Source organism: Myotis davidii, unplaced genomic scaffold (genome assembly GCF_000327345.1).
Source record: "Myotis davidii unplaced genomic scaffold, ASM32734v1 scaffold962, whole genome shotgun sequence".
In the NCBI taxonomy this organism is placed as follows: Eukaryota; Metazoa; Chordata; class Mammalia; order Chiroptera; family Vespertilionidae; genus Myotis; species Myotis davidii.
Genome location: NW_006295559.1, coordinates 3,041,214 through 3,068,439, shown reverse-complemented (window position 1 = coordinate 3,068,439; position 27,226 = coordinate 3,041,214). Strand labels below are relative to the sequence as shown.

Below are 27,226 nucleotides of genomic sequence, written 5' to 3'. Positions count from 1 at the left end.
CACAGAAAAAACAATCTAAATAAAAAATGAGCAACGGATCTGAATAGAAACTTCTTCAAAGAAGACATACAGATCGCCAATAGGCACATGAAAAGATGTTTAACGTCACTAATCATCTGAGAGATACAAATCAAAACCCCAATGAGGTACCATTTCACACCTGTCAGAATGGCTATCATCAACAAATCAACAACTGACAAGTACTGGCGAGTATTCTGAGAAAAAGGAACCCTTCTGCACTGCTGGTGGGAATGCAGACTGGTGCAGCCACTGTGGAGAACAGTATGGAGTTTCCTCAAAAAACTACAAATGGAACTCCCATTTGACCCAGTGATCCCACTTCCGAGAATATATTCCAAGAAACTATAAACACCAATCAGAAAGGATCTGTGCACCTCTATGCTCATAACAGCACAATTTACAATAGCTAAGATTTAGAAACAGCCTAAGTGCCCATCAGCAAATGAGTGGATTAAAAAACTGTGGTACATTTACACAATGGAATACTACACTGCTTTAAAAAGGAAGGAACTCCTACAATCTGCAACAGCATGTATGGACCTGGAAAGCATTATGCTAAGCGAAATAAGTCAGTTGGAGAAAAATAAATATCACACGATCTCATTTGTGGCATATAATGAACAACATAAACTAATGGAAAAAACAGATCCAGAGACAGAGAAGCATCGATCAGACCGTCAAACCTCAGAGGGAAGGCAAGGGAGGGTGGGGGTAAAGGGGAGAGATCAACCAAAGGACTTGTATGCATGCATATAAGCATAACCAATGGACACAGACACTAGGGGGATGAGGGCATGAGCGGGGGATTGGGCAGTGGGGGGCAAAAGGGAGATAAAAACACATATGTAATACCTTAATTAATAAAGAAAATTTAAAAAAAGAATATATTCCTGAGAAAATGTCACTAACACTTAAAAATGCAATCTCCTTACACTTCATCTGGGCCAGGTAATATTTATTACCCCCAATATAAAAAGTAATTTTTCCAGTCTCCATTTAACAAGAAAAGCCAAAGGAACTATAAAATACGTAACTAGTATTTCTTCCCACAAAATAATTTTAATTTCTGTGTTTCTGTAAATGGGAAAATAATTAATTAAAAGTGGTATGGACATGTGGTATAAACTAGGCCAATAAAGCAGAGGGGAAAACTTTCAAACTGCAACAAAGGGAAAAATTCTTGCTTTCCTTGCTGGAACTAAAGGATGTGTGCACTCCAGCTGCTGAATGGATGCCACCCTGCAATCCTGAAGGAAACCAGTATGAAGACAAATGGACAGACAGATAAACCAAGCTGGTAGCTGTTCAGTGTTTGGAGACCAGGCCCTAGAACCTCTCCTATCTCTGGAATTTCTGTTATGGGAGAAAATAAACTTCATTCTGAAATAAGGTAGATTGTTTGGGGATTTCTGTCATTCAAAGTTAAAATCACCATAATTTTATGTATTTTTAAATAGTCTCTCAAAAATTAGTACCAATGTGGAAGCTATTTGAAACTAGAAAATCTCTTCAGATTTTATAAACAAAGTACAATTTTAGAAGTAATGGAAGCTTTCTTAAATTCATTTAAGAGTTCAATCACAGAAATACAAATGACCAGTTAATAGGGAAATAAATAATGCGTACAGACCAGTTTTACTAGATTGCCTAACACTGTTTACAATACATTTCTCAATAAAGAAAAATTGAATTATAACCCAAGGGTGGCTTAATTTGTACAAATTTTGAGTAATGTCACATATATTTCCAAAACAGATGCTTAGAGACTCTACAAGGACACTTGGCTCAATCAGAAGCCAGATTAAAGTTCCATCTGGAGCCTAATGGCTCCATGGTTCCATTACAATTACCCGAGTCACCAGAGTCAGCCTTAATGGTTGTACATCACAGCATCTCTCTTATAGGTATATATCTTTGCCCCCAACACTAGAAAACCAGGTCATAAAAATAATTTTGTATGCACACACATACATTTCCTAGGTATCCAAATGCTGCTGTACTTTTTCAATGACATGGAACTTTCTCTATATGATTGTTCACTAATTATTCATCAGCATTTTCTGGTTTTGGACACAGTTATTGGGATATTGTGTCATCACCTTTGCTGGGCAAGAAAAGGTCAGCGTTCACCTCCCCCTTTAATTAACCTCCAGAGTAACTTAGATACCTAGAATAATCTCTTTCATGTTTCTCTTTTTCAGATCCTATCACAGGCCTCATTTCTTATGAAATCAGAAAAACTGAGTGAGGCTATTTCATCTCCTAATCCATGTATAAAGTTGTCACAGAGACACAGAATTTGAGATCAGGGAGGTACTAGACAGTATCCAAAAATCAGCATCTAGCCAGGGGTCCTCAAACATTTTAAACACGGCGCCAGTTCACTGTCCCTCAGACGGTTGGAGGGCCGGACTATAGTTTAAAAAAAAAACTATGAACAAATTCCTATGCACACTGCACATATCTTATTTTGAAGTAAAAAAACAAAACGGGAACAAATACAATATTTGTATTTGCATGTGGCCCGCGGGCCGTAGTTTGAGGACCCCTAATCTAGATCAATGCACTCAAGTGTGTTCTGTGGTCCACTGCCTGAATATGCACTGTTTATTTAAAACATTTTAGCAATAGAGTAACAAGCTTGTATTTTGTCTTTTGGTTTTGTTCCTCTAGCCCCGGCTAAAAGTCCAAATTAGCAGGCTGAATTCTACCAGAAATACGCTTGTTGACCTAACAAGTTTTGTTTTATTTTTATTTGAATGTCTTTAGACAGGACCCAGGCCCTCAGATTTGCTAAAGTGGCAACGTATTTGCATCTGGAATCTGGTCAGCCCTAGAAGGCATCTGAGTGTCCAATTCACTAGATCAGTGTTTCACAAACTGTAATACCCCACTGTCAGGTAATGAAAGCATTTTAGTAAGTTGGTAAAGCAGGTTTTTTAATAGTCTGATATGACATACAAAATAGAATAGGTAGTGTGCGTGTACACACAAGAACATATCTGTATATGAGTATGGATAATATGTAAGTTCTGAGTTATTTAAATTTTATTTCTTACCGTGGTTCATGGACAAAATAACTGAATGAGCACTTTACAGATGCAGAAGCTGAGACTCAAGGTCACAATCAGCTGGCAGCAGGTCAGTGCTCTTTTCTTTATATTTCTGATTGTCAGTTTGTATGTACATCAATGTCTGCAAAGCCAAAAAACAGAAAATGCAGAATATATGCCCAAAAACTAACAGTTAAAAATCCTAAATTGATTAAAAATATTAATTTTAAAAAATTTAATACTAAAAATGAAAACTTTTGTGTAAAAAAAGATATGTTTGATTTTATTTTAAATGGCTATATGTAGCCCCAAAATAAAATGAAACAAAGAACAAAGAAATACTTCTACTCAGTAGTTTAAAAAATATATACACAAATGAAATATGGAAAGAAAATACGCCAACATGCCAGAAAATGGTCACTTTTTCCTATTTAGTATTCAAATAAATATGAGAAAAACGCCTGAGTAACAGGCAAGTGATATTAAGAAGAAAATTGTAAAATGAATACAAATGTTTAGTAGTATTAAAAAATTACATTAAAACAAGATACTACTTACCACTTTCACCTATAAAATTAGCAAAGATGTTTTCTTTTCAAGTATTAAAGCCTGTGGTTGATGTGAAAATAAACAAGATTCTCAAAAATTTCTGGTGGGAGTGAAACTTGTAAATTTTAGCAATAAGTATCAGAAGCCGTAACAATGTGACTACCCTTTTATCCAGTAATTTCCACTTCCAGAATTTATCCTTTAGAAATAATGAGAAATAAATATGAACTTTATTAAAAGTATTTTGAATGCAGTTTTATATACAATCGTGAAAAATTCTACTGACCCCAACTGTTACCAGTGGAAAGTGGTTAAATAAAACAGAATGTTATGCAACTATTAAAAGAGATTATGTAGATTTATATTTCCTGCCCATTACAGTTAAGTGAAAAACTATTAATAGATGTCTACAATCCTATTTTTACATTAAACAACTTTAAACACATTTAATGCCTTCTTGCTAATAAAGAATAGCTTAATATTTTTAGAATAAACTGGCAAGTTGCATTTTTACATAGAATTTTCTAACAACCATATTCTTTAAGTCATAAATAAGTGAAATTGTCACACACACACAAAAAGAAAAGAAAGAAGCAATGGAGGAAGTGGGGGGAGGAAAAAAAGGAGGGAAAGTGGCAGATAAACAGTCAGGCTAACAGGCAGGCACCCAGAGCTAAATGTAAAATAACCCCACTACCAAGGTAAGCTATCTAGAGCCCCTGCTCTTTTGAAATGACTCCAAACCTAAAAATAACTAAAAATAATAAAAGTTATTTGGCAGGGAAACAGCAGTCCCTGATCACCCAACAGTAGTATATAAAGCAAGTATTAAAATGCACAGACATCATCTCTATCATATGTGCACTCTGAAAGTGAAGGTATGATTAATAAGAGGCCTGCCTTTTTACCCAGGAACTAAGTAGAAACCCTAGAGTATCAGCCCCACCCCCCAAGCTTCTACAGCAGAAGTTGAGCTCAACTGCAAGTAGCAACAGAAATGGCTAGCTGCAGATTCTGTCCCATAGAGGAACCTGCAATGCAGACAAGGAAGATGAAATATACTTCTCTTGGGAGGGCAAGGAAGCTGGGGTAGTGGGCCAGGGGTGGGCAAACTTTTTGACTCGAGGGCCACAAGGGGTTCTTAAACTGGACCGGAGGGCCGGAACAAAAGCATGGATGGAGTGTGTGTGTGAACTAATATAAATTCAAAGTAAACATCATTACATAAAAGGGTACGGTCTTTTTTTTTTTTTTTTTTTTTAGTTTTATTCATTTCAAATGGGCCGGATCAGACCTGTGGGCCATAGTTTGCCCATGGCTGGTCTAGACTCTACTCCTGAAAGAACCACTATGCTACCTCTTGAACATGCAGATTAGTCTTCAGCAGTCTGGCATACCAACTGCAGTATATAATCATCTGCTAAGTATTTCAGCCCCATGTCCCATACATCTCTTTTTTTACATGTACATAATGCAGAAAAAAAAATTTTACATGCTATTCCATTTTTAAAAGATCAAACAATTTAAAGGTTAGAATGTAAAACTTCAACTGCCCTTAACACTCATATACTTAAAATATTTAATCTTCTAAGTATATGTATTTTCTTTATTACAAGACGTATGTGATTCAGGAAGTCCCTAACTGTGCAACACGACCAAAGACATTTCCCTGAACACTCAGATGAACGGTTTTCCTTTGCTGAGACATACTAGCCAAAATTTCAAAGAAGTATTCCCTTCAAAAAAGAGTAATCTCTAAGAAGGGCTATTAAATAGGTGCTTCAAATAGTCCAGTCACACAGTTCTTTTCTCCTAACACTGCCCATAATCTGTAATATGGAGCAGAGAGGAAGCATGTGAGTGTAAAATCTGAATCATGGAATACTTGTTTGGAAGGCATGCTACATATAAGTTTTAGGGTAGTATATGAGTTTGGGCACCCTGGGCAGTTTTTCTCAATGGTTAGAGCATCCAAAGGGTTGAGGACCAAAGGGTCACAGGTTCAATTCCCAGTCAAGAGCACATACCTGGGTTGCAGGTTTGATCCCTGGCCACGAGGTCAGCGGCATGCGGGAGGCAACCAATCAATGTGTCTCTCTCATATCGATGTTTCTCTCCCCACCTCCTCCTTCCCTTCCACTCTGTCTAAAAATCAGTGGGGAAAAATATCCTCAGGTAAGGATTAAAAAAGAGTGCTGGCAACCTAAAGATGTATGAGTAATAGACTCAGGGACATCATTCTATTGGAAGGATACCTCTGTTTACGGTTAAGAATTATAAAAAAGCCTCAAATACAAATTATTTCAAATTTTTTCCAAGGATTAGTCCTGCACACCACCTCTCAAAAACAAAAGAAAACTGCCATTTTACTCACTGTGGCTTTGCCCCAATCATCCATATACTGGACTAACAAATTAATTTAAAAAATAAGTCAATAGGCATTTATGATAAATAGAAAATATAACCACTATTTTAAAAATTACTTATGTGATAAAAATCAATTCTAAATATTAACCAATCAACTCAGGACAAACTTACAATATAATCCACTATTCCTAATTTACAAGTGTTATTTTTCAAAACATTTCATTCAACAAATGTTTAGTAATCAATAACAATATAAAAACAAAAGAAAACCTTGCACAGTATTCCAGATTCTACCCTGTATTACTCATGTGACATTAAGAAAACAATACATTAAGTTTCCTTCAAAATAAGGGGAGAAAATGATTTTTAGAGATACCAAATATAATATATAACAAAAATATGTATACTCCTCTTACAGATAGGCTAAATACCAAACACGCTTTTTAACAAAGTGACACTATTCATCTGCATGGGTAAAGTTAAATTTTACATGGTAATGATAGATACTGATGTACTGGTACAAATTCTTATTACTTCTTTTCTACTACGGGGAAAATTAAGAGATAGAAAGGGAAGGAGGAAGGGAGGGAGAAAAGGGTAGGTATTTGCACTTTAGCTTTCTTCTCCTCATCCACCACTTCAAGCAAAGTAAACACACTGAAGGACAATAAAAAAACAATGCAAAGGCCAAAGCTAAAATATGTAACACTATCACCATGCCAATTAGGGCTCTTGATTATAAACAACAGGCACATTCTGGATAATCTAAGTCTAATGGGATTTACTGGCTGTGTACTGAGTAGCTCAAAAAAATGGAACAAGACTGGAGAATCACGCTTGTACAGGAACCAAGGAAGTCAAATCATAAAGTCCTGCCTCCACAGCACAGAATGAAGTTTGCAAGGTATGTTACTGCATCAGGAGTGACAGGGCAGGAAGGAGCATCTCATCGGCAGCTCTTAAGGCAGATCTTGTGCCCATGATTGCTCCAGGTGCCAAGGTGCAGCTCTCAGGCTGGGACCTCATGCCAACCTTTAGGATTCTTTAGTCATGAGAGGGAAGGGGCAGAGTTCTACCTAAACTAGAAAAAAGATTTGGTAAGATGCCTGGCAGCTGAAACTATACATGTCCTCTACTAAGATCAAGTTTTGATAGTGGACAGACCTGAAGTGCCTTTACTTTGACTTAGTGTCTTGCTCATATCTATAAAAGTTCAAATTTAAAGTTCATAAAAATTAGTTCAAATCTCTTTAACATTATTGAATTTACAATTTATAATCTATTCCCAAGGCAAAATTTACTCTTTCTAAAGTGGTTCCATCAACCAATACTAGACTGAGTAATTTAGATGGGGTCTAGCAAGTTTCTTAATACACTATAAGTATTGCCTCTTGCTTTATATTCCATCCGTCTGCTAATTTGGTTTCTTGCTTGCCTTTTTTGCTGCAGCTGTGCACCGGGTTAACTGTTTCAATGGTTTTCCTACAATAACCCACAAATTTTTTCCTGATCAGTGTGCTGTATGATTGGTTCTTTGTTCCTAAGATAATTATTTTACATTTGTCTACACTGAACTGCATTTGCCATCTGCTGGCCCAATCACCTAAACAATCCAAATCTTTTTGAATCTGATTGCATTGTTCCTCATTATTTCCTCTAGCTCCAATTTTAGGATCATCTGCAAACTCTGATATCTTTTCTTTAAAGCTTAGACACATTTTATTTTAATATAGAAGGATTTTTTTTAAGTGACCCTTTAGACACACCAGCTGAAATCTTCTTCCAACTTGAAAAGTTTCCATAAAGCTACCTTCTAATTACATAGTCAAAGTGCTGCTAGAAACAAAACTACTAGAACCCATTCTATTTCATCTTTCCTTACATTGCCATGTTTTACAAGTATTATGTCTTCTAAGTTCTCTCCAAAGCATAAATATTTTTAAGGAAACAAATATTCTGTTTTCTAATATGTACATTAAAGATAAATTCTATGGTAATAAAATTCCTAAAGTACATGTGGCAAGTTATGAACAACTTCCACACATAATACATTTAATTTACTCATTCAAATATATTTGAAAGAAGAAGATAACGTCTAAAGACCTAATCCCCTCAGGCATTATAAGTTATCTTTTAACTAAATTATACCATACTAGATCCACCATACCTAAAAATATTTTTACTTCATATTTCACATACTCCATTTAATTTTAAACCTCCCAATAATTCAGTATTTCTTTTGCAGATTTCTAATACTGTAATATTGTATTTAGATACTTATTTAGCAAAATTCACCCTTCAAATTAGATTTACTTGATATATCTGAACATAGTAAACCCTCATTAATTATGATATTAAGTACATCTTTAGATCTAGGAAGAAAGATTAGCGCCATAAACTTCAGTGATTTCTTTGTATAATTACATTTCCAAAAAGCCCTACTGGAATAACCCATTACAATTATAAAAACTGCATTCATATATTTGCTGCCATTTTGCTATTTCAAGTGGTAGGTACAAGAGACAAATAGAATTTAAAATCTACTTGTATTCACTCACTCAATAGTCGGTGAATGTTATAAGAATATAAAGTTAAATATAAGATAGTTCTTGCCCTCAGAGAAGTTTTGGGTAAGATAAAAGTAGCTATAAGGTATAGTCACATGGAAGTTAGTTAGGAAGAAGGAGAATTTACTTCTCGCTACTAAGCAAAAAGCTCTATGAAGGGATGCATTTGAACTTTATTTAAATATTTTAGTGTCTTTTAAAAACAAATCTACTAAACTATGAATACTATCATAGAAAAGATAACTATATAATGCTAAGCAGTCAGCGTGGGGGAAAAAAGGCCTCAAAATAGAAAGAGGTTTGCTGGTCATTTCTGTGTGGTGGAATTACATGTGTTTTATATTTTTCAATTTTTCTGTAATGAACATATATTGTTCTTATTATAAAAAGCCATAGTAAAATATTTTTATATTAATATTTTAGAGCCATACTTTGACCAATAATTGAACATTATTAAATGAAATGCTCTAAATCAAAAAACTCCAATAACAGAAATGTACAACAAAAAAATTAAGTCAATAACAAGTACTTATATGTTAAGTAATACCAAAAAAAAAGGATCTAAAGGACTCACTAAATAATTCATAATTTATTGAGCTCCCCCCCTCTTTTTTTTTAAAAGAACTACTGGTTTGGGGTGAAATATCTTTCCTTATAAAGTAGGCTTTGAAAATATATTAAGAAAAATTATTTTGTAATAGTGAATTTGCTACTAACAATTATTAGGTTAGGTCTTTAATCTAGGTTTGTAGAAGGACTATCTAACAACTGACTAATCTGAAATGTTTTTCAAACACTTATAAAATGATACTGAAGTTATATCCAGGATATTTCATTTATATTTTAAGTGACATAAAAGCATTCAATAAAATAATAATGAACAACTACTGACTTTTATTTCAAACAGTTCCCATTCACTAAAACTTTGGGTAATATGCTATATAAATAAAGGCTTTGACTAACTGTGTTAAAGCCATTAAAAGTCACAAAATTCCATTGCAAGTCACAAAATTCCATGTATTATTTAATTCTACATGTAATCTGATGAAGGTATTTCAATGAGAAATTGTACATATCTTAACTTCCCACATGATTCTTATCAAAAAAAAGAAATGTGTAGGAATAGGGAAAGGAGGAAATAAAAGGATTTGTTACCTGAGGTACAACAGTAAGAGTTCCAATAAACATTTACTTATTTTCTACTTGCTTATCTTTTTAAATCCTAATCTAATTTTTTAATTCTTTGATTTTATGCTCTACACTGGACTGTATTTAAATTAGTAGCATCCCATGGTAACTTGAAAACAAAGCTCAACTAAAACTCACCTGAGATGTATAATGAACTATACAGGATTAATGAATAGTAATGTTTCATCTAGTCTGTTAATCTCCCTAAGGATGAAATTTTACTGCTATTATCTTATTAATACTGTTTCACAGACTCTTACTAGTTTTCAATTGTATAAAGTTAGAAGAAAAACCTCAAAACAAATTCTACTCGCAAAGGTCACAAACTGGCATTCCCAAGCCACATCCAGTAGGCAAACAATTCATCCTGAATCAATTGCCAAAATTTTAAATTTAAACATTCTACATAAAAAGTCTAGATTTTTAACTTCTTTCAAAAAAAAAATCAATAGATCTAGAGACTCTGGGCCCACTTCTAGAAAAACTCTCTAGTTGCTTGGATTTCCCACTAGACCATTTTCCTCCACGCTTCCTATTGCTTACCTAGCAACCGACTATCAGGACTAGGGTTTGTGACCCCTAGAGAGAGTAGAGGCAGTCAGATCTAGACTCGGACCCCAGCTCCTCCACCTCCAAGCTGGTTTAATTGCTTTAAGCTTCAATTTCTTCATCATAACAAAGAAACTTATGATTAATTATGCAAAGGATAAAGTAAAATAATATTCATAATGACAAACACAAAAATTAAATGGTCAATAAATTTTAGTTATTATTACACTATTTGGATTGAAGTTCCTAAGCCTAGTTAATTCAGATTTATCATAAACACTTCCCTCCTTTACAGACTCTAAAGAAAAATGAAATCACTATGGCCTTACCACTTTGTAAAATATGGGTAAGAACAGTAAGTACCTTATAGAGCTAATGCATTAAAATGAGTTAATACATGTAAAATGCTTAGAATAGTACATGGCACATACCAAGCTAGAAAAGAAGAGTTCATTATTACTAATAGTAGCAGTGGTAGCTGTTCCCAGAGAGTGGGGACACATGAGCTTAATACATGTTTATGAGGAGAAATAAGTTAGTAAAATTGTGACTGAATGAATAGGAGACAGTTATCAAGATTATTTTTGTCTATAGTCTTCAGAGTCCTCTCAAATCTCCCATATTTTTATGTTAAAGCTGAAAGCTTCAGTGAAAACAAGTTATTCTGATGTATAAACAAGCAATGTTCTGGGCTTCAACATAAATAATTGTTAAACTCTGATGGAAACAAAAGAGCTGGCCATAATCCCAAGCATGAAGCATGCACATTATATGATGTTCATAATTTATTTCTGAAGGAGTTTTAGAGCGGCCCTATTTCATGACCAGTCTAGATCCAGGCCAGTCTAGGCTAAGCTTTCTTTCTAGTTCTTTGATGCCTTCAGGGATCTCAGCAGCTAAGTTTAGGACCAATGCAAATAGGGAGGGACCTCACTGCCTTTCAGGACTACAAGTTTCAAAGCCTCAGCCACTGAAAACAGCAGCAGTGATTCTCTATTAAGTAGTAGCATTTCAAGGAAATGATCCGATCTTTAGCATACTAATCATCTCGGTCCACGTAGTTTTTAATTAGTCTGGGAATAATAAAGAAGCTCAATTTTTCAAGTATTTAATTCAACAAAAGAAAAGGCAGTTTCCCTGCCTTGTCATAGAAATCCTTTCACTCAAAGCAATGAGAAAAGGCAACAAAACTGACTTAAAAAGAGTAATTTCCTTTCTAACCTAAATAAACTTTACACAAACTTGCTTCTGATAATCGACTAAACAAGCTGCACCACCAGCATCAAGGGAGGGTGTGCAGATATCTAGCAGGTGCTGCAGTTTATCACAAAACCGTCTAAAATAATTGGAAGTGACAAGCAGCACTACCACAAATGATTTATTAGTCTTTCACTCAGCTTTTCAGCTTCCTCGGGGCCAGAATAAATAATTTACCAACTCTGTATCTTCCAATCATTAATTCTTCCCTATGCATCCAAACTACATTTAACACTGAAAGGGTTCAGTGGAATAATACACACAATAGGAATATTTTTTCCAAATATAGAATTATCTGACCATATGAAAAGGCACATTTGTCAATCAAGATGTATGATCCAGATGTAAAAGAATTAAGGGCTCAAAGTCAGCAACTAAAGTTGGTTTTTGAAGGGAAAAAATCAAATGGAGAGGAAACAGAGGCTAGCAAAAGCTCTCAGATCTGAGGGAAGGTTCCAGTGCCTCTGCCAACAGCCGACCTAAAGGGCAACCTAAGCACACTGCCTGAGAGAGACCAGAAACCTCACACGTCACCATCTAATAGTCAATTCACTGACTAAACTGACAGTCTCCCTAAAACTTCCCTTTAAGTTATAAAAAAATACACAGTGGTCCCTCAAAAACAAGGTAGGAACTTTAAAAGATGAACAGATAAGAATTCTGTTCATGCAAAATAGACTGGATACAAGACAATATGAGGCATCTTCTTTAAAATATTTTAGTAGCTATTTCATAGGGTTTTATGAGACAAAATCATATTCCTGGGAATTAAAAAAATGGATGTTAAAATCTTCCAAAAAAAATTGACAATGATGATAAAAGGTATGTCTATTAATTATGTAGAGAAAACACAGAGAAAGCAACAACAACAAAAAATCACATACTAAATCCATTTTTGACGTAAGCTAGTCTTGTCTCATTAAATCAGCATCTATGATTAAAACAGAGATTATTATTGGTACATAATGTATGGCATTATTAGAAGAGTATCTGTTTATAACACACCATAAACATTTTTCAGCTTTCTGAAACTACTGATACAAAGGAAATGATCCAGACCTACCAATCTTTAATCTTTTTTTTTTAGAATACTTCCAAGAGTATTTCAAGAAAGGGCTAATGACATTAATACTCTAATATTTGGCATTCTGTGAGGCAGCTTCCAGCTGTCAGGCACACTGTCAAAGAATTTCTTATATTGACAGCTTTCTCTTCAATGGTTTGAAAGTGCATTACAATCAAAATTTTAAGTGTATATGTGTAAGTATACTTTTAAATGTATGACTTCTTCCAGTATATTAAATGCATTAAAAGAAGCCTGACTAATGAAAATTATAAGACAAATTTGAACCTCAAAAATGCAATTCCAATTATAAAATTTTCAAATAAGCTCTAAAAAATTTCAAACTATTCACAAATAAAAGTATCATTCTCAATATTCAATATTTCACTGTTATTAACAGAAAATGTAACTGCCTAGGCACAAAATCATATTGTTCATATTAAGCAAAACCTTCTTATATGCACAGACCCTGTGCACAGGTTTTTATAGAAAATGAAACCCCCAAATACCATAGGTTTGAGCCTCCCACAGACTAATATAAAACAAAAATGTAAAAACTAGAAAATATAACAAAAGACCTATTTTTCAAACAAATACCAAAGAATATATTTTTGGAATTGTGGGGTTTTTTTACTACAGGGTGAGACAGAGGATAGATATGCACAGACCCTGTGCACAGGTTTTTATAGAAAATGAAACCCCCAAATACCATAGGTTTGAGCCTCCCACAGACTAATATAAAACAAAAATGTAAAAACTAGAAAATATAACAAAAGACCTATTTTTCAAACAAATACCAAAGAATATATTTTTGGAATTGTGGGGTTTTTTTACTACAGGGTGAGACAGAGGATAGGAAGATTTTTTTTTTTTTTTTTTTTTTTTGAAGAGCAGCATGGCAAAGTTGTCCGCAGGCTTCTTTGTGATTGGGTTTTTAGAACAGAGGAACTTCAGCAAGGAAAGAGAAAGCAATGCACAGCTCTAGTGGCCCCAAATTGCCTGAGGATGCTGCCTAATGCTAGAACCTGGATACAACACTGTAAGAGTTGAGGGCAGTTGTCTCATGTGCTGAAAACACTGAGCCCAGCAGAGCCACATGAATATCTGTGGAAGAAATCTGTGCAAAGTATCCTGACCCTTAAATGTCCATCCAAAGAGAAAAAGATACACACACTATGGTACTATCATGAAATATGAGAGAATTAAAATTAATAAACCAGATGTAAAAACATTGTTTGCTGTTCCTCACAAACAATGTTGGGTAAAAAGAATAAAAAAGCAAACTGCAGAGTGACTAATAAAATATTTTAGTAAGAACACTCACTGTTAATAAACACATGAATATAGTAAATATAAAAACATGGACATGAAGGATATAAACTACTTTCAGGATGGCAGTTATCTCCTAGAAAGAAAGGACTTTAAAATATTATATATATTTATAGGTAGGTAGGTAGAGCAAACGTTAACATACTAATTCTGCATGGTAAATACAAGGTCACCTGTTCTATTTAGCCTCTGTATTTTTGTGACTATTTGGATTATTTCTTAAATATTTTAAATCTAAGCCATGATGTAAATAATTGTTTTCTGAAAAAAATTTTAAGATTTGACCATATCCTTACCTGAAACATGAGGGTCTACCTTCTTAAAAATCAATGGTTTGGCTAGTCTCCATATTCCAAAAAGTTTTAAATCCAATCTAAGAAATTAAAAATTCCACCCTCTTTTCACAAATGATTTGACTTAGTAATAATTTCAAATCAAGTCTTCAAGAGAATCCATGATTTTATTTCAAAACTAGAGGCCCAGTGCACGGATTCGTGCACCGGTGGGGTCTCTCAGCCTGGCCTGTGCCCTCTCGCAATCCAGCACCCCTTGGGGGATGTCGGACTGCCGGTTTCAGCCCAATCCCCGCAGATCAGGTCAAAACCAGCAGTCCGACATCCCCCGAGGGATGTAGCAGTGTGTGAAGTGGTAGGCGGCTGGGGAGGAGCCCGATCCAGGCCAGGTGCCACACTGCTCCTGCTCATCATGGCCCCCCTGCACCTTCCTCCTCCAGCACGGCCATGAAGGCAGGAGAGGCTCACGCTGCCACAGCTGCGCTCCTCAGCCATGAGCCCAGCCTCTGGCTGAGCTGCACTCCCGCTGTGGGAGCGCACTGACCACCAGGGGCATCTCCTGAATTGAGCATCTGCCCCCTGGTGGTCAGTGCACATGATAGCAACCGGTCAACAGGTCGATTAGGCTTCTATATTTATAGACTGATCTGGGGGACTCCACCATGTAGACCTCATATGAAGTTAAAAATCATTCTTAGCAAGGGCTTTTCAATAGCAGGTTCTACCATTTCTTGTTAAAACAAACAGGCTTGAGACTCTGACTCCCATTTGTTGGCTCTAAGAACTTCCCTGGAGGAATCAGTCACTTCATTAGTTAAATGTTCTTTTTCATTTTCTTTGTTTATGTGAGGCATTAACCTTGCTTGTTTAAAAAAAAAAGAGAGAGAAAGAAATTCCTTTAGACATATCTAATGAAACTTTTAAAAAATGCAGTACCACAATTACAAACTCTTTTATCTTTCATTAAAATTTTCTGTTCCGGCCCTAACAGGTTTGGCTCAGTGGATAGAATGTCGGCCTGCAGACTCAAGGGTCCCAGGTTCAATTCTGGTCAAGGGCATGTACCTTGGTTGCGGGCACATATCTGGTAGGAAGTGTGCAAGAGGTAGCTGACTGATGTTTCTCTCTCAGCGATGTTTCTAACTCTCTATCCCTCTCCCTCCCTCTCTGCAAAAAATCAATAAAATATATATATTTCTTTAAAAAAGAGCAAAAGAAAAAAAAATTTTCTGTTCAGTTTAGCCCTTTTTTATAGACCTTTGGAAATCTGACAAGTCATCTATAGCTAAATAAAAACAAGGTGCCTCCCATTTACAATCACATTTGTATACTGAAAGAAAAGTTTAATATACTTTTGGTCACCATGAAAAAAATATCAAAGATACTGTTAATTTTCATAAAAACTGATATTCTCTCAAAGCACAACCATCTTATTTAAAAAATTGCTGGCTTGTTATCTTAAACAAGAAATCATATTCAACTTATATTGATGTTTTCTATCTGAAGCATGTCATGCAATATTGTAATTTATCTCATAAATCTACTAAAGTGTGATCAAACCCTATCAACTCTGATTGGCATAAATTTGAAACAATGAAGCAATCACATCTGTTAAATAGTTCTAGCTTGGCTAAACATTTAAAAAGTTTATACAATAGCAAAATTAAATTTTTTCTCCATAAGACCTTTCTGCACTTGATTTTCATAACTTTTTTTGCCTGTACTGAGTTCAGTATAACATAATATGTAAAGTGGGATAATACAAAATGAAAGATAAGAAGGTGGAGGAAATGTGGAAGATGAAGTGATAGAGATGGTGTAGGTGTGAACTAAGTACACTCCAAAAAATATTTTAATGGAACTCCAAAGTTCTCAAGATAAGGGAAAATAAGTCAATTTGAATGTAAAATATAGTAGATCTAATTTTATCCTGTAACTACTCCTGAAAATATATGTCAAATTTAAATAAAAATACATCGGCATAAAACAATGAATTCAAATTATGATTTATGAAGCAAAAGATTACTGTCCAGCAAAACATCATCACCTACTTTTTAGGTGCAAAATCTCTAATTTTTGAAACTTCAATGATTTTATAAAAATACTATAATCATGTGTATAGAATTAATATGTGAAAAATTCAATATCCAAAAAGTAATTCTATGTAATTTTAAGAATTTAAGCAAACTCAAGCATAAAAATAGCTAGTTCCTAAAGATACTGAGTCTGTGGGTTAAAATGAGTGGTCAATATTAAAAATAAAATTAGAATACTGTTATGTAACTTCCCCAAGTTATTGATCATTATTGCTTTATACACATTATGTCTAAAATATCGCTTAAGAATATGTAAACATTCTACTAGATTGCTAAAATATCTAAATTACTATTAACCCCAACAAGAGAAAAAATTAAGGGATAAGAGCAACAGTTCAAAATGTTTGTCAATGATTAAATCAGTTACCAATTTCAAAGTTTACTACTCAAAAAAAATGGACTGGTTATTTTAGTTTTCAAGTTTTAAGTGAAAAATTATGCCTACTCTATTTGGGTACTTAGAAACAAAATAAAGTCCCATCTTTTAACTCCAATATTATGCATACTTCATATACAGTTATTTCTTATATATCAATAAAATCAAAAGACTTATTGCAAGAAGCATGCAATAATGGGGAAAGCAACAGAAAAAAAGCATTTCAAAAACAGAAATGCTTTCAGCAGTTAACAAAAAACTGTAACTTGCCAATTTTATCCTCTTCCAAACATCCTTACTTTGGTCTATATTTTTCAGTATTGTGTGCTGAGAATGACTTAGAAGAGATCTGATAATCACTTTGTAACATGTATTTTGTCTTTTTTTAATTAAAAAAATTTAATGCTGACATTATTCCCTTTCCCCCGTAAGTTTTTTTAATAAAAACTTTTCCTATATATGATCTCTTCAATATTCCAACTTATACCTACCAAATTAAAAATAGGATCTGATCAATAGATTATATATGTGCAGGCATGCCATGTTTAAATAATTTCATTAGTGTGATTTCATTTTCTGGGTTTTTTTGGTGGTGGTACGTTATTTAGTATTTACTGTTGAGTGAACAATATCAATACCAAGGTGGTCAAAACTAAGACACTGCATTTAGATAGTAGAGTACTAAGTATTATTAAACACTCTTATGTGTTATTATTATTTCGTAGTGCCCTACAAAATCCTTGCAGTATAAAAGTCCCTTTGTTATTGTGGAAACTTTAAATTTACTAAGCTTCTATTTAATTATTCCAGAATTCAAATACACATTCATGCCAAATATTGCAATCACATGGGAGATAGGAGGAAAGATATTTGAAACACTTCCATGGGAATAACCTTGGGTTGCTCTCTTAAAATATCAGTACAGGAACCCAAACTACTTCTCATGCTAGCCACAAAACAGATGAGGTAGGAAAGAAATCTTGCGTTTCATGTGACCTTTGGCTGTACTTTTACTTGTCATAATTATAAAGGAGCTACTCTCAGAGCCAACACATAAGCTATGTTATTACTCTTACAACCATTTCATAAAGTGCTTCACACTATGACAAATTCCAGGCAGAATATATGGAAACTCTTATTTTTGTTACTAAGCATAATAGGTCTTTCTGAAGAAAAACAGTTCTGATATTATACATATGAATAATGACTGCATGAGAATTTTTCTTTTTAATGTACATTCAAGTACAAATATAGCAGTGTGGTTACCTAGTTCAACTTAACAAATCCTCTATAATCTAAATGCAAATTAACTCGAAATTTAATAATCTAATTATGACTTTAATAATGTAATATGCCATGTTAGATAAATACATGTCAAGAGGGAATTAAAAACTACACACACACAACAAAAAAGCCTTTAAACAACTCTTTTCTAGATACTCTTATTTTCATACACAGAATTTCAATAAGGAGAAAGAATTGTTTACAAAAATGTCTTGGCAAAACTGTCAACTTATCAATATATGCAACAAGGTTTTTGAAAGGAAAATAAAAAAAAGACCACTAGTTCATCTAACATAAAATTATAAATTCTGATGGTATAGCAAATAGAATTATTTTTCAGTACAATGTCAAATATGCCATAAATTATAATATTTACAAAACAAGCACAAATAATCTGTGTGAGAGGAAGAAAAACTCTATAGAGTTATCTACTATACCAGTGATGGCGAACCTTTTGAGCTCGGCGTGGCAGCATTTTGAAAAACCTTAACTTAACTCTGGTGCCGTGTCACATATAGAAATTTTTTGATATTTGCAACCATAGTAAAACAAATATTTATATTTTTGATATTTATTGTATATATTTAAATGCCATTTAACAAAGAAAAATCAACCCAAAAAATGAGTTCACATGTCACCTCTGACATGCGTGTCATAGGTTCACCATCACTGTACTATACTATAACCAACTCTGCCATACTTAACTTTTTTTCCCAATAGTAATACCTCTCTATTTTCATATTGAAAATAGGTTCCAAAAGCTATAAAACATCTTCTATCTATATAAAAGGCTAACATGCTAAGCGTCCCTACCACCATCTAACCGGTTGCTATAATGTACACTGACCACCAGGGGGCAGACGCTCAACAAAGGAGCTGTCATGACGCACATTCCATTTACAGAAAAATGGCAGTGCAGACTTGGCACTGACAAAGCAACACTCAGCTTCCCCCTAAGTGGGACACAGGCCCCGCCACCACTCTGGAACTGACACTGCCATGGGGCAAAATGCAGCCCATAGCCCAGCCCGCAAACAGTGGCTGTGGGTGCCAGGTAATCATGTCATGTTTTTGTTGACATTCTGAAGCCGAAATTGTCAACAAAATATGTCTGAAGACCAACTACTGCCACAATGTACCTCTGAAGTCAAAAGAAAGCAACATCGTTGATAGAATATGTCTGAAAAACAGTCATCAACAAGTACTACCAATACTGGTTGGAACTGCCTTCATAGTGAAAATGAGGTAAATGAGGATGCAATTTTGCTGTGGTGGAATGACAGTTACATGTCAATTTTGCCTATCCTTAAATTTCTCCAAAGAAAAACCATCTGATGGAAAATTTACTCGTTGTAGCAAAGGCAAAGTTCATCCAAACGATAAAAATTTTCCAGAATACCCAGTATATTTTTTAAAAAATAATGATAAATGAAGATTCTGACAGTAAAAATTTCATGGAAAATATTAGTTGTTATATCATGTTGTTATTGTTTATTTGTTAATCAATTTATATATTATTTTCATGTACATTTTACTAATTTTCTTTCATCTCTGACACTTCTATTATAGAAAAAGGGCAAACAGAGATATTAAAATATTTCTTCTAGTTAATTTCCTTTCAATGTGAAAGAATTTGTGCACTGGGCCACTAGTACTTTATAAAGGTCATAGCCACAAACTGCCTTGATTAGCTAACAAAAACACATAAATAGTGGTCATAATTGGAGTTAGTTTTATCACTAAAGAAAACATTTGCATAGATATAGCATGTGAATTAAGACTGCACTTAAACCTATAAACATAAAAGCCCAGTGACCATTACAGCAGAACAACCGGACGACCAGAACAACCAGTCGCTATGATGTGCACTGACCACCAGAGGGCAGACACTCAACGCAGGAGCTGTCCCCTGGTAATCAGTGTGCTCCCACAGCGGGAGCACTGCTCAGCCAGAAGCTGGGCTCATGGCTGGCGCACGCAGCAGCGGTGGCGAGAGCCTCTCCTGCCTCCATGGTAGTGCTAAGGAGCAGCGAGCCAAGCAGTAAGGAGCAAGCAGGCGGGCAATTAGGAACGAGGGGTCAGACATCCCCTGAGGGGTCCCAAATTGTGAGAGGGTGCAGGCCAGGCTGACGGACCACCCTCCCGCATGAATTTCGTGCATCGATATATATTATATAAGACTATTAGGAATTATCTAAAAGAAATTTGAGATATTACTACAGTGACCACAGGTGCCAACTTTGCTAAGAAGATCCCAGTTTATACCTATTATCCTGTCATATTACAGTACACCCTTTCACTCTCAAAACTGTCCTAGATTGGATGGTAAATTACATGTTCATCCTAGCTATTACAGTATTTCATGTTACCTAAATCATGGGTTTGAAGGATTTTCTAATGTAACATTAATTATTTACTTGAAAACTCTAACTTAAAACTTTGAGTGATTCACATTCATTCAGATGCAGTTACTACCTATGGCATTCATACAATATCACCCAAACTCTGTTGCTGTCCAACTCTTAACTAATCTGTTTTCTGATATCCTTCGTGTGTTTCAGACCCAGGATGGAGGCTTCCCTTTATCAGCAGATAGCAAGATCCTTTTCCCTTAGCCTCACACCAAATTCATGATTTTCCTTACTCTCTGTGGTTCCCCAAAATCTTTTAAATAATTACATTTAAGTGTTTAAAATTATAATTGGTTACTTTCTTGTCCTTGTGCACATATTTAAACACTTAACTGTGTATTATACACTATATTTAGAGTTAATTTAATAGTTTGTGATCGTTTCTATAAAAGCTTAGGCATCAGACACTGAATCATTCTTTTTAACAATACACATATATCTAACCCTGATAATACCATTATTTTTGTAAGAAAATAAGATTTGACCTAACAGAACCCTGTAAATGACCATGGGCTTAAAAGTAAAATTGCTGATCTGAGTGTTAGACATCAACCAGGCAAACATATAATCTCCCTGCGGCACAAATTCTGCAGGATATAATTCTGGTCCACTACACAGGATTACAAGAAGAATCAAATCATAAAATTCAAGAAGCTCAAGTATTGCCTACTGTTTAGAAAAGATGACTAAGTGTTATGCGAAGTGAAAACAGTTAGCAAGTTAAGCTATCAGAGATAAATAAAAATAAAACACCTCTGGTGAAAAACTATCTTATACCAACTACATATACAAAACTGTCATGGTCTAAGAGAGACTCTTGAGAGACAGACTAAATGAGTCCTGATCCCAGCACCATCACTTACTATCAGCCTGTGCAAGCATCGCTAAATCTGTTTCCTCATGAGTAAAATGAAGATAATAACTGTATTTATCTTACTGTGAGGAGTAACAATCCAAAGATAGGAGTACTGTGCTTGCACATTAATAAGTGCTTAATAAATGCTTGCTATTATTACAATGCCCTCCATTAATGCCTCTTTCCAAAAATAAGTCCTAAAATTTTATTTTGATGTCAGGAGAAATTTCACATGTATGGGCATATGTGTGTGCACACATATGTGTATCTCCCAATGAGAGATCACTGAGATGACACAGGCAATAGTCCACAAATACTTGTTAATAGTGTGGGCTGGGTATATGATCATGACAACTAATATAGATCTTATTCAACACTGGAGAAGGAAGCTTTTTTCTTCTAAAAAAGTCCACACTGGCATACTGAAGCAGCTTTTAAAATAAAATTCCATATATAACAGTATTTGTGGTTGTTCATCTTCAGAACAGAAAAGTAATTGATATGTACAATTACACATATGTTTAAACCCATGTATGCAAATGAAACCGCTTCCTTTATGGCAAGTACATGAAGATACTAAAGCAATATTCTAATTAAACATTCATATATTCAATATTTCAAAATAAGAAATTTGGATATAAATATGCATAATTTACAATTCTACAATGCAACCTGTCTACAGAGGCCATTTTCACTATATTTCAACAGATCATCACAAGTAACTCACAATACTACTTCTCTTTGAAATGTTAAAAATGGTAAAGTACACAGTAATTCACTGTAAGCAAACACAAAAGGTCATGTTGTGCACATGACACTCTTTTACCCAAACAACTATTTTAACCTATTCATTAAACCCATTCTGCAAGCGAGTCTGAATGACTACACTATCTTATGAAATAGAGTCAGAAAAGAGAAGATATACCTTATTTGGTTAAAAATAGAAACTTTACATAAAAGAATTGTTACCTAAAGTCAAAGAAACTATAGCTTGCATTTATAGAGACCCCTGTCCATTTTAGTTTATTAAAATCAAGTAGCATGAAACTTTCCATAAGAGAGATGATATGAAATAAATGTCACTATGACTGATATAATATCTATATAAACAGCATGCTGTTTTTCAAATACACATTAATGGGGATTTAAAAAACAAAGGCGACATCAGTCAAATTTATATCTCAGGGATCCAAATCTAAGTTGGACTTCATTTCTCTGAACTTTCCTAAAATATTCCAGTTGTAAAATAGATTTGCCACTAAAATAAAATAACTAGGACTCCATTATTTATTCTAAAGCAAGTAAGAAATACAGCCTGTCCTCTAGAAACACAAAGGGTAATGTGGACTATGGTTTAGATGTTCAATTGGTTGAGAGACGATAGGCTATATTATTAATTTGTAAGTGACTCTAGAATGAGTATGCATGCACACACACATATGAACATTATATCACTGATAACCCTAAACAGGTAAATTTGAAGCTAAACAAAGCATAACTAAAAGTTTATCTCTACCATATTATTTTTTTTAATCCATGGGCATTGCAATGAATATACTTTTGCCTTGGAGCTAGTACTTTAATTTTAAAGAACCACAAAGAAAAAAAATCAAAACTAGTCAGTAACAATGCAGCGTCTAAAAGCAATAAACTCAAAATTAAGTTATAAATAATTTAAAGCATGTCATGAAGATGTATTAATAATTCATCAGATAAATAATTTACTAAATAATCAAATAAATAAATAATGAAATACATAAATAAATCAGCAAATAAATAATTCTGCAAAATAACCTAAACAATAAGTCACCAAAACAAATCACAGACCTACAAAACTACAATGATTTTCTGTATTCTGATAGTTTTAAATAAGCAAATGTACACAAACTAGATCAACCCTTGTTAGAATTAGAAGTATTTTTCAATGCTATTGGTAAAATCCTCATCTCAATACATAAGAACATATTTTCAATTTTTAAAAGACTGCATAGGATTGCTTCTTATAAATTATTAACATAATCATAATATATTCTCTTCTATATTTTACATATAATATCTTTGCCTAACATATTTCCCCCAAACAACTGAATACTTAGAATATTCTTAACTTACACTTTTTTTTTCAAAGCAATACTTACAGTATAATAGTGCTACAGCTTTTGATTGTTTTCCTATCAGAAAAGTCTTCTTCATCCACAAAGTCTTCCTTCACCAAGTCTTTGGAAATTTTCTGCAGGGGTAGAACAGTAAGAATGACCTTAATTATTACAGACGGCATTTCATTCACTAGGGAACAATGTTTTACAATTCTACAAAGCAGCAATGAGATGTGGACATTATTAGGTGAAAACTATGTCAAGTCTGTAGAAATCTTTAATGAACCAAGTACAAGCTGACAGAGGCCAGCTTCCTCTTTTAGAACTGACACACAAGCTGTTAAAATTGGCGTCATTTCAGACATGAAGACAAAAACTTCCAAAGAAAAAGTGACTGGCTGACATCTAATGCTATCCTCAATTTGAGAAGCTCAAAGTCCTTAAAAAAACACATGCGATCATTTAACTATTACAATTTGAATGTAGGGACAATATAATTAAAACACCACAAAGAGTCAAAACACAACTGACCTCATAAATCAGTCTTCATTGAACATTTAAAGTTTTTAACCATCTGTAGTATAGTACTCTGGAAATCCATAAACTTTAGATCCCAAACTATGTATGATTAGTTTCCCCACAGAAATAAGAATTTTGTAATGAGTTTTTGACACATTTAAAAGAAAAAATCCAAATAATATAGCACACTTGAAGAGAAGGAAACTAAAATTAAAGTATTTTATGTAATTTATCTCAATGAATTGTCAAACCAACCTTTTAAGTTGGGTAATAGTTTACCTTTTTTGTAGTCAAGGAAACTGGGACTCAGTAAGACCCCCAGTGGCAGGGAAGATTCTAACTTTGCCTACACCAATTCCCTGTGAAGGTTTGCTCAACTACACACCCTTATTTTGAGCCCAACCTAAAAAATGCAGCAAATCCTAGAGCATCATAAATTGATTACAGCAATGGTCTCACCCTCCACCTCCAGGGAAGTTGGCAATATCTGGAGACACTTTTGGTTGTCATAACTGGGGAATATTATCAGTACCTAGTAGATAAAGATCAAGGATGATGCTAAACATCTTCAACGTACAGGACAGCCCCAAAATAAGGAATTATCTGGCCTAAAACATTAATAGTGCTGTGGGTGGAAAACTTGGATTAGAAAAAAATGATAGTTATATTGTATAAATTTCCTATTATAAAATAACACAGATTTGGTTCAGGGATATAAAAGTATTTTAAATATGTATAACATTATATACAGTGGAATATATGAAAATGTGTATCCTTGGAAAAATGGGCATATGGAAACTCTATGTACTGTCTGCTCAATTATTCTATAAACCTAAAACTGCTCATCAAAATAACTTCAATTATTTAACTGAAGTTATGAATAGCTTTCTTAGAATCAATACTAAAACATAAGTCTACAGTTATAAAAGTTTTTTATTTCATTTATCAAAATTACTCCAATAAAGTTAGTATGAGAACATTAAAAGTCGTATCTATGAGTTAACCTTGTCAAAGTGACAAGGAAGATAATAAATAACAAAAATTCATAGGGCATGAACAGATTATTCTGATAAAACATAATATATAATCCTCAATGGTTTGTGAGATTTGGGGGGAGGGAGTTACTTAAAAGCTATCAAGTGTTTCCTGAAAGAATATTTTTGATAATTAGTAAAAGCACTTGAGACAAGTTTCAGCATTATAATTATCAAAGAGTTCCAGAAACTATGTATTATTCCAAGTATTTTCTTTTCAATACCAAGTCATCTCTGTCTAGTCTCTAAGTAGGTTTTGGTTTCAACCTGAATCTACAATCTATCATGACACAATGCATGTTTCTTTATATTTGACCTACCACCTTGTACATAGAGCATTAAACAATGGTATCCTTAATCAGACACAATTATATCATATCCTTCTACAGCCAAAAAGAAAATTTAAATAACAATATTATCCTACATAATAAAAGCTTAATATGCTAAGTGCCCAATCAACTGGTCGACGTTCAACCAAAGTGTAATAAGCTAATTATATGCTAAGGCTGCTCAACCACTTGTTATGATGTGCACTGACCATCAGGGGGCAGACAGTCGACCAGTTGCTATGATGTGTGCTGACCACCACAGGGCAGACACTCCGACTGGTAGGTTAGCTTACTGCTGGGGTACGGCTAATCAGGACTGAGCAAGACGGGCCGGACACACCCTGGAGCCCTCCTGCAGTCCCTCCCCAGCTGGCCAACCTCCCACAAATTTCCCTGGCCCCGATCATGCACCGGAGGGGTTTCTTGGCATGGTCTGCACCCTCGAGCAATCTGGGACCCCGTTGGGTATGTCAGAGAGCCGGGTTTGGGCCAATCCTGCAGGCCAGACCAAGGACCCCACTGGTGCATGAATTAGTACACAGGCCCTCTAGTCTATATAATAAAAGCCTAAACGACCGTTACAGCGGAACCACCAAAACGACCAGTCGCTATGATACACACTGACCACCAGGGGGCAGACACTCAATGCAGGAGCTGACCCCTGGTGGTCAGTGCGCTCCCAAAGAGGGAGCTCCACTCAGCCAGAACCCAGGCTCACAGCTGGTGAGCGCAGTGGTGGTAGTGGGAGCCTCTCCCACCTCCACGGCAGTGCTAAGGAGCAGCGAGCCAAAGGGTAAGGAGCGAGCAGGCGGACAGTAAGGAGCAAGGGGTCCTGGACTGTAAGAGGGCGCAGGCTGGGCTGAGGTCCCCCCACCCCCAAGTGCACAAATTTTGTGCACTGGGCCTTTAGTAATAACATAAGAGAATAAGAAACAAAGAGAGAGATTTTTCTCCCACGTAACTGTCCAGAGGTAGACAATCAAAGGCTGGTGTGGCAGCTCCAATATCAGGAGCCAAAGTTTCTTCCAATCTCTTGCTGTACCACATACTGTTCTATCAAAGTCGGCTCATCCTCCAAGAAGACCATGAGAACTCCAGCTAACACAGCCACATTGCAGGCAGCAGAAAAAGAAAGGGGAAAGAAAGGCCCACCCGGCTCACTTCTAACTCTTATATTTCAGCTTACAGAGTAGAAACCACAACATGGTGTTTTGGCCACACTTTACCACTTGGAAGGATAGGAACTGAGATCTCTAACATTAGTAATAATGCCCAGACATAGAATTAGGGTTCTTTTTACTAAGAAAGACAAGTAGAATAAATTTTGCAGGGTAAAATATAAGAGCCAGACTGCAACAGGGGCTACAACTCTTCAGAGAAAATGTACTCAAAATTTTTCATTGGAGTGTTCACTGGCAATTATATGTATACGTACATACATGTGTGTGTTTATATTTTATGTAACACATATATGAAAGAAAAACCTAAATGTTAAATATGCTTAAATAAATTTGGGGGTAAGCTCAGAATAGAATGCTATGTAGTCATTTAATGTCATTTTTAAGAATTTTACTGATAAAAAGAAATATTCTTAACATTAAATGAAAAAGAACATGTTATGAAACATTTCATATAAAATAACCCAGTTTATATAAATATACATATATACAACACATACATATGGAAAAATGCTCATAATATTAAATGAAAAAGGACAAACCATATAACATTTCATATATAAATAACCCATCTAATATATATGTGCATCCATTCAAACACACATATATACATGAGTGGCCAGATTGTTATGACCACCCCATCAGTACTCCGTTGGGCCACCTTTTGCCTTCAATACTGCGGCGATTCTTCTTGGCATTGACTCCACGAGATGTTGAAAGGTGATGCGAGGAATCTGACACCATGCCTGATGAATAGCACTGTCCAGTTCTGTGAGATTTGATGGTTGTGGAACCAGCTGCCTGATGGCTC

General features: G+C 34.8%; 1 protein-coding gene across 13 annotated transcripts in view; it reads right to left on the bottom strand.

Moving 5' to 3' along the window:
- Positions 1-27,226, bottom strand: part of TBC1D5 (TBC1 domain family member 5) — a 431,389-nt gene that overhangs the window by 373,218 nt on the left and 30,945 nt on the right. For 7 of the 13 annotated variants that reach the window (XM_006770168.2, XM_015568088.1, XM_015568090.1 and 4 more), the window contains one exon: positions 23,398-23,489. The gene's annotated coding sequence lies outside the window, so the exon portion shown is untranslated. Of the gene's footprint in view, positions 1-3,080; positions 3,217-3,632; positions 3,684-23,397; positions 23,517-24,333; positions 24,514-27,226 lie in introns of all 13 variants that reach the window. The other 6 variants (XM_015568082.1, XM_015568083.1, XM_015568091.1 and 3 more) reach the window with 5 other exon arrangements.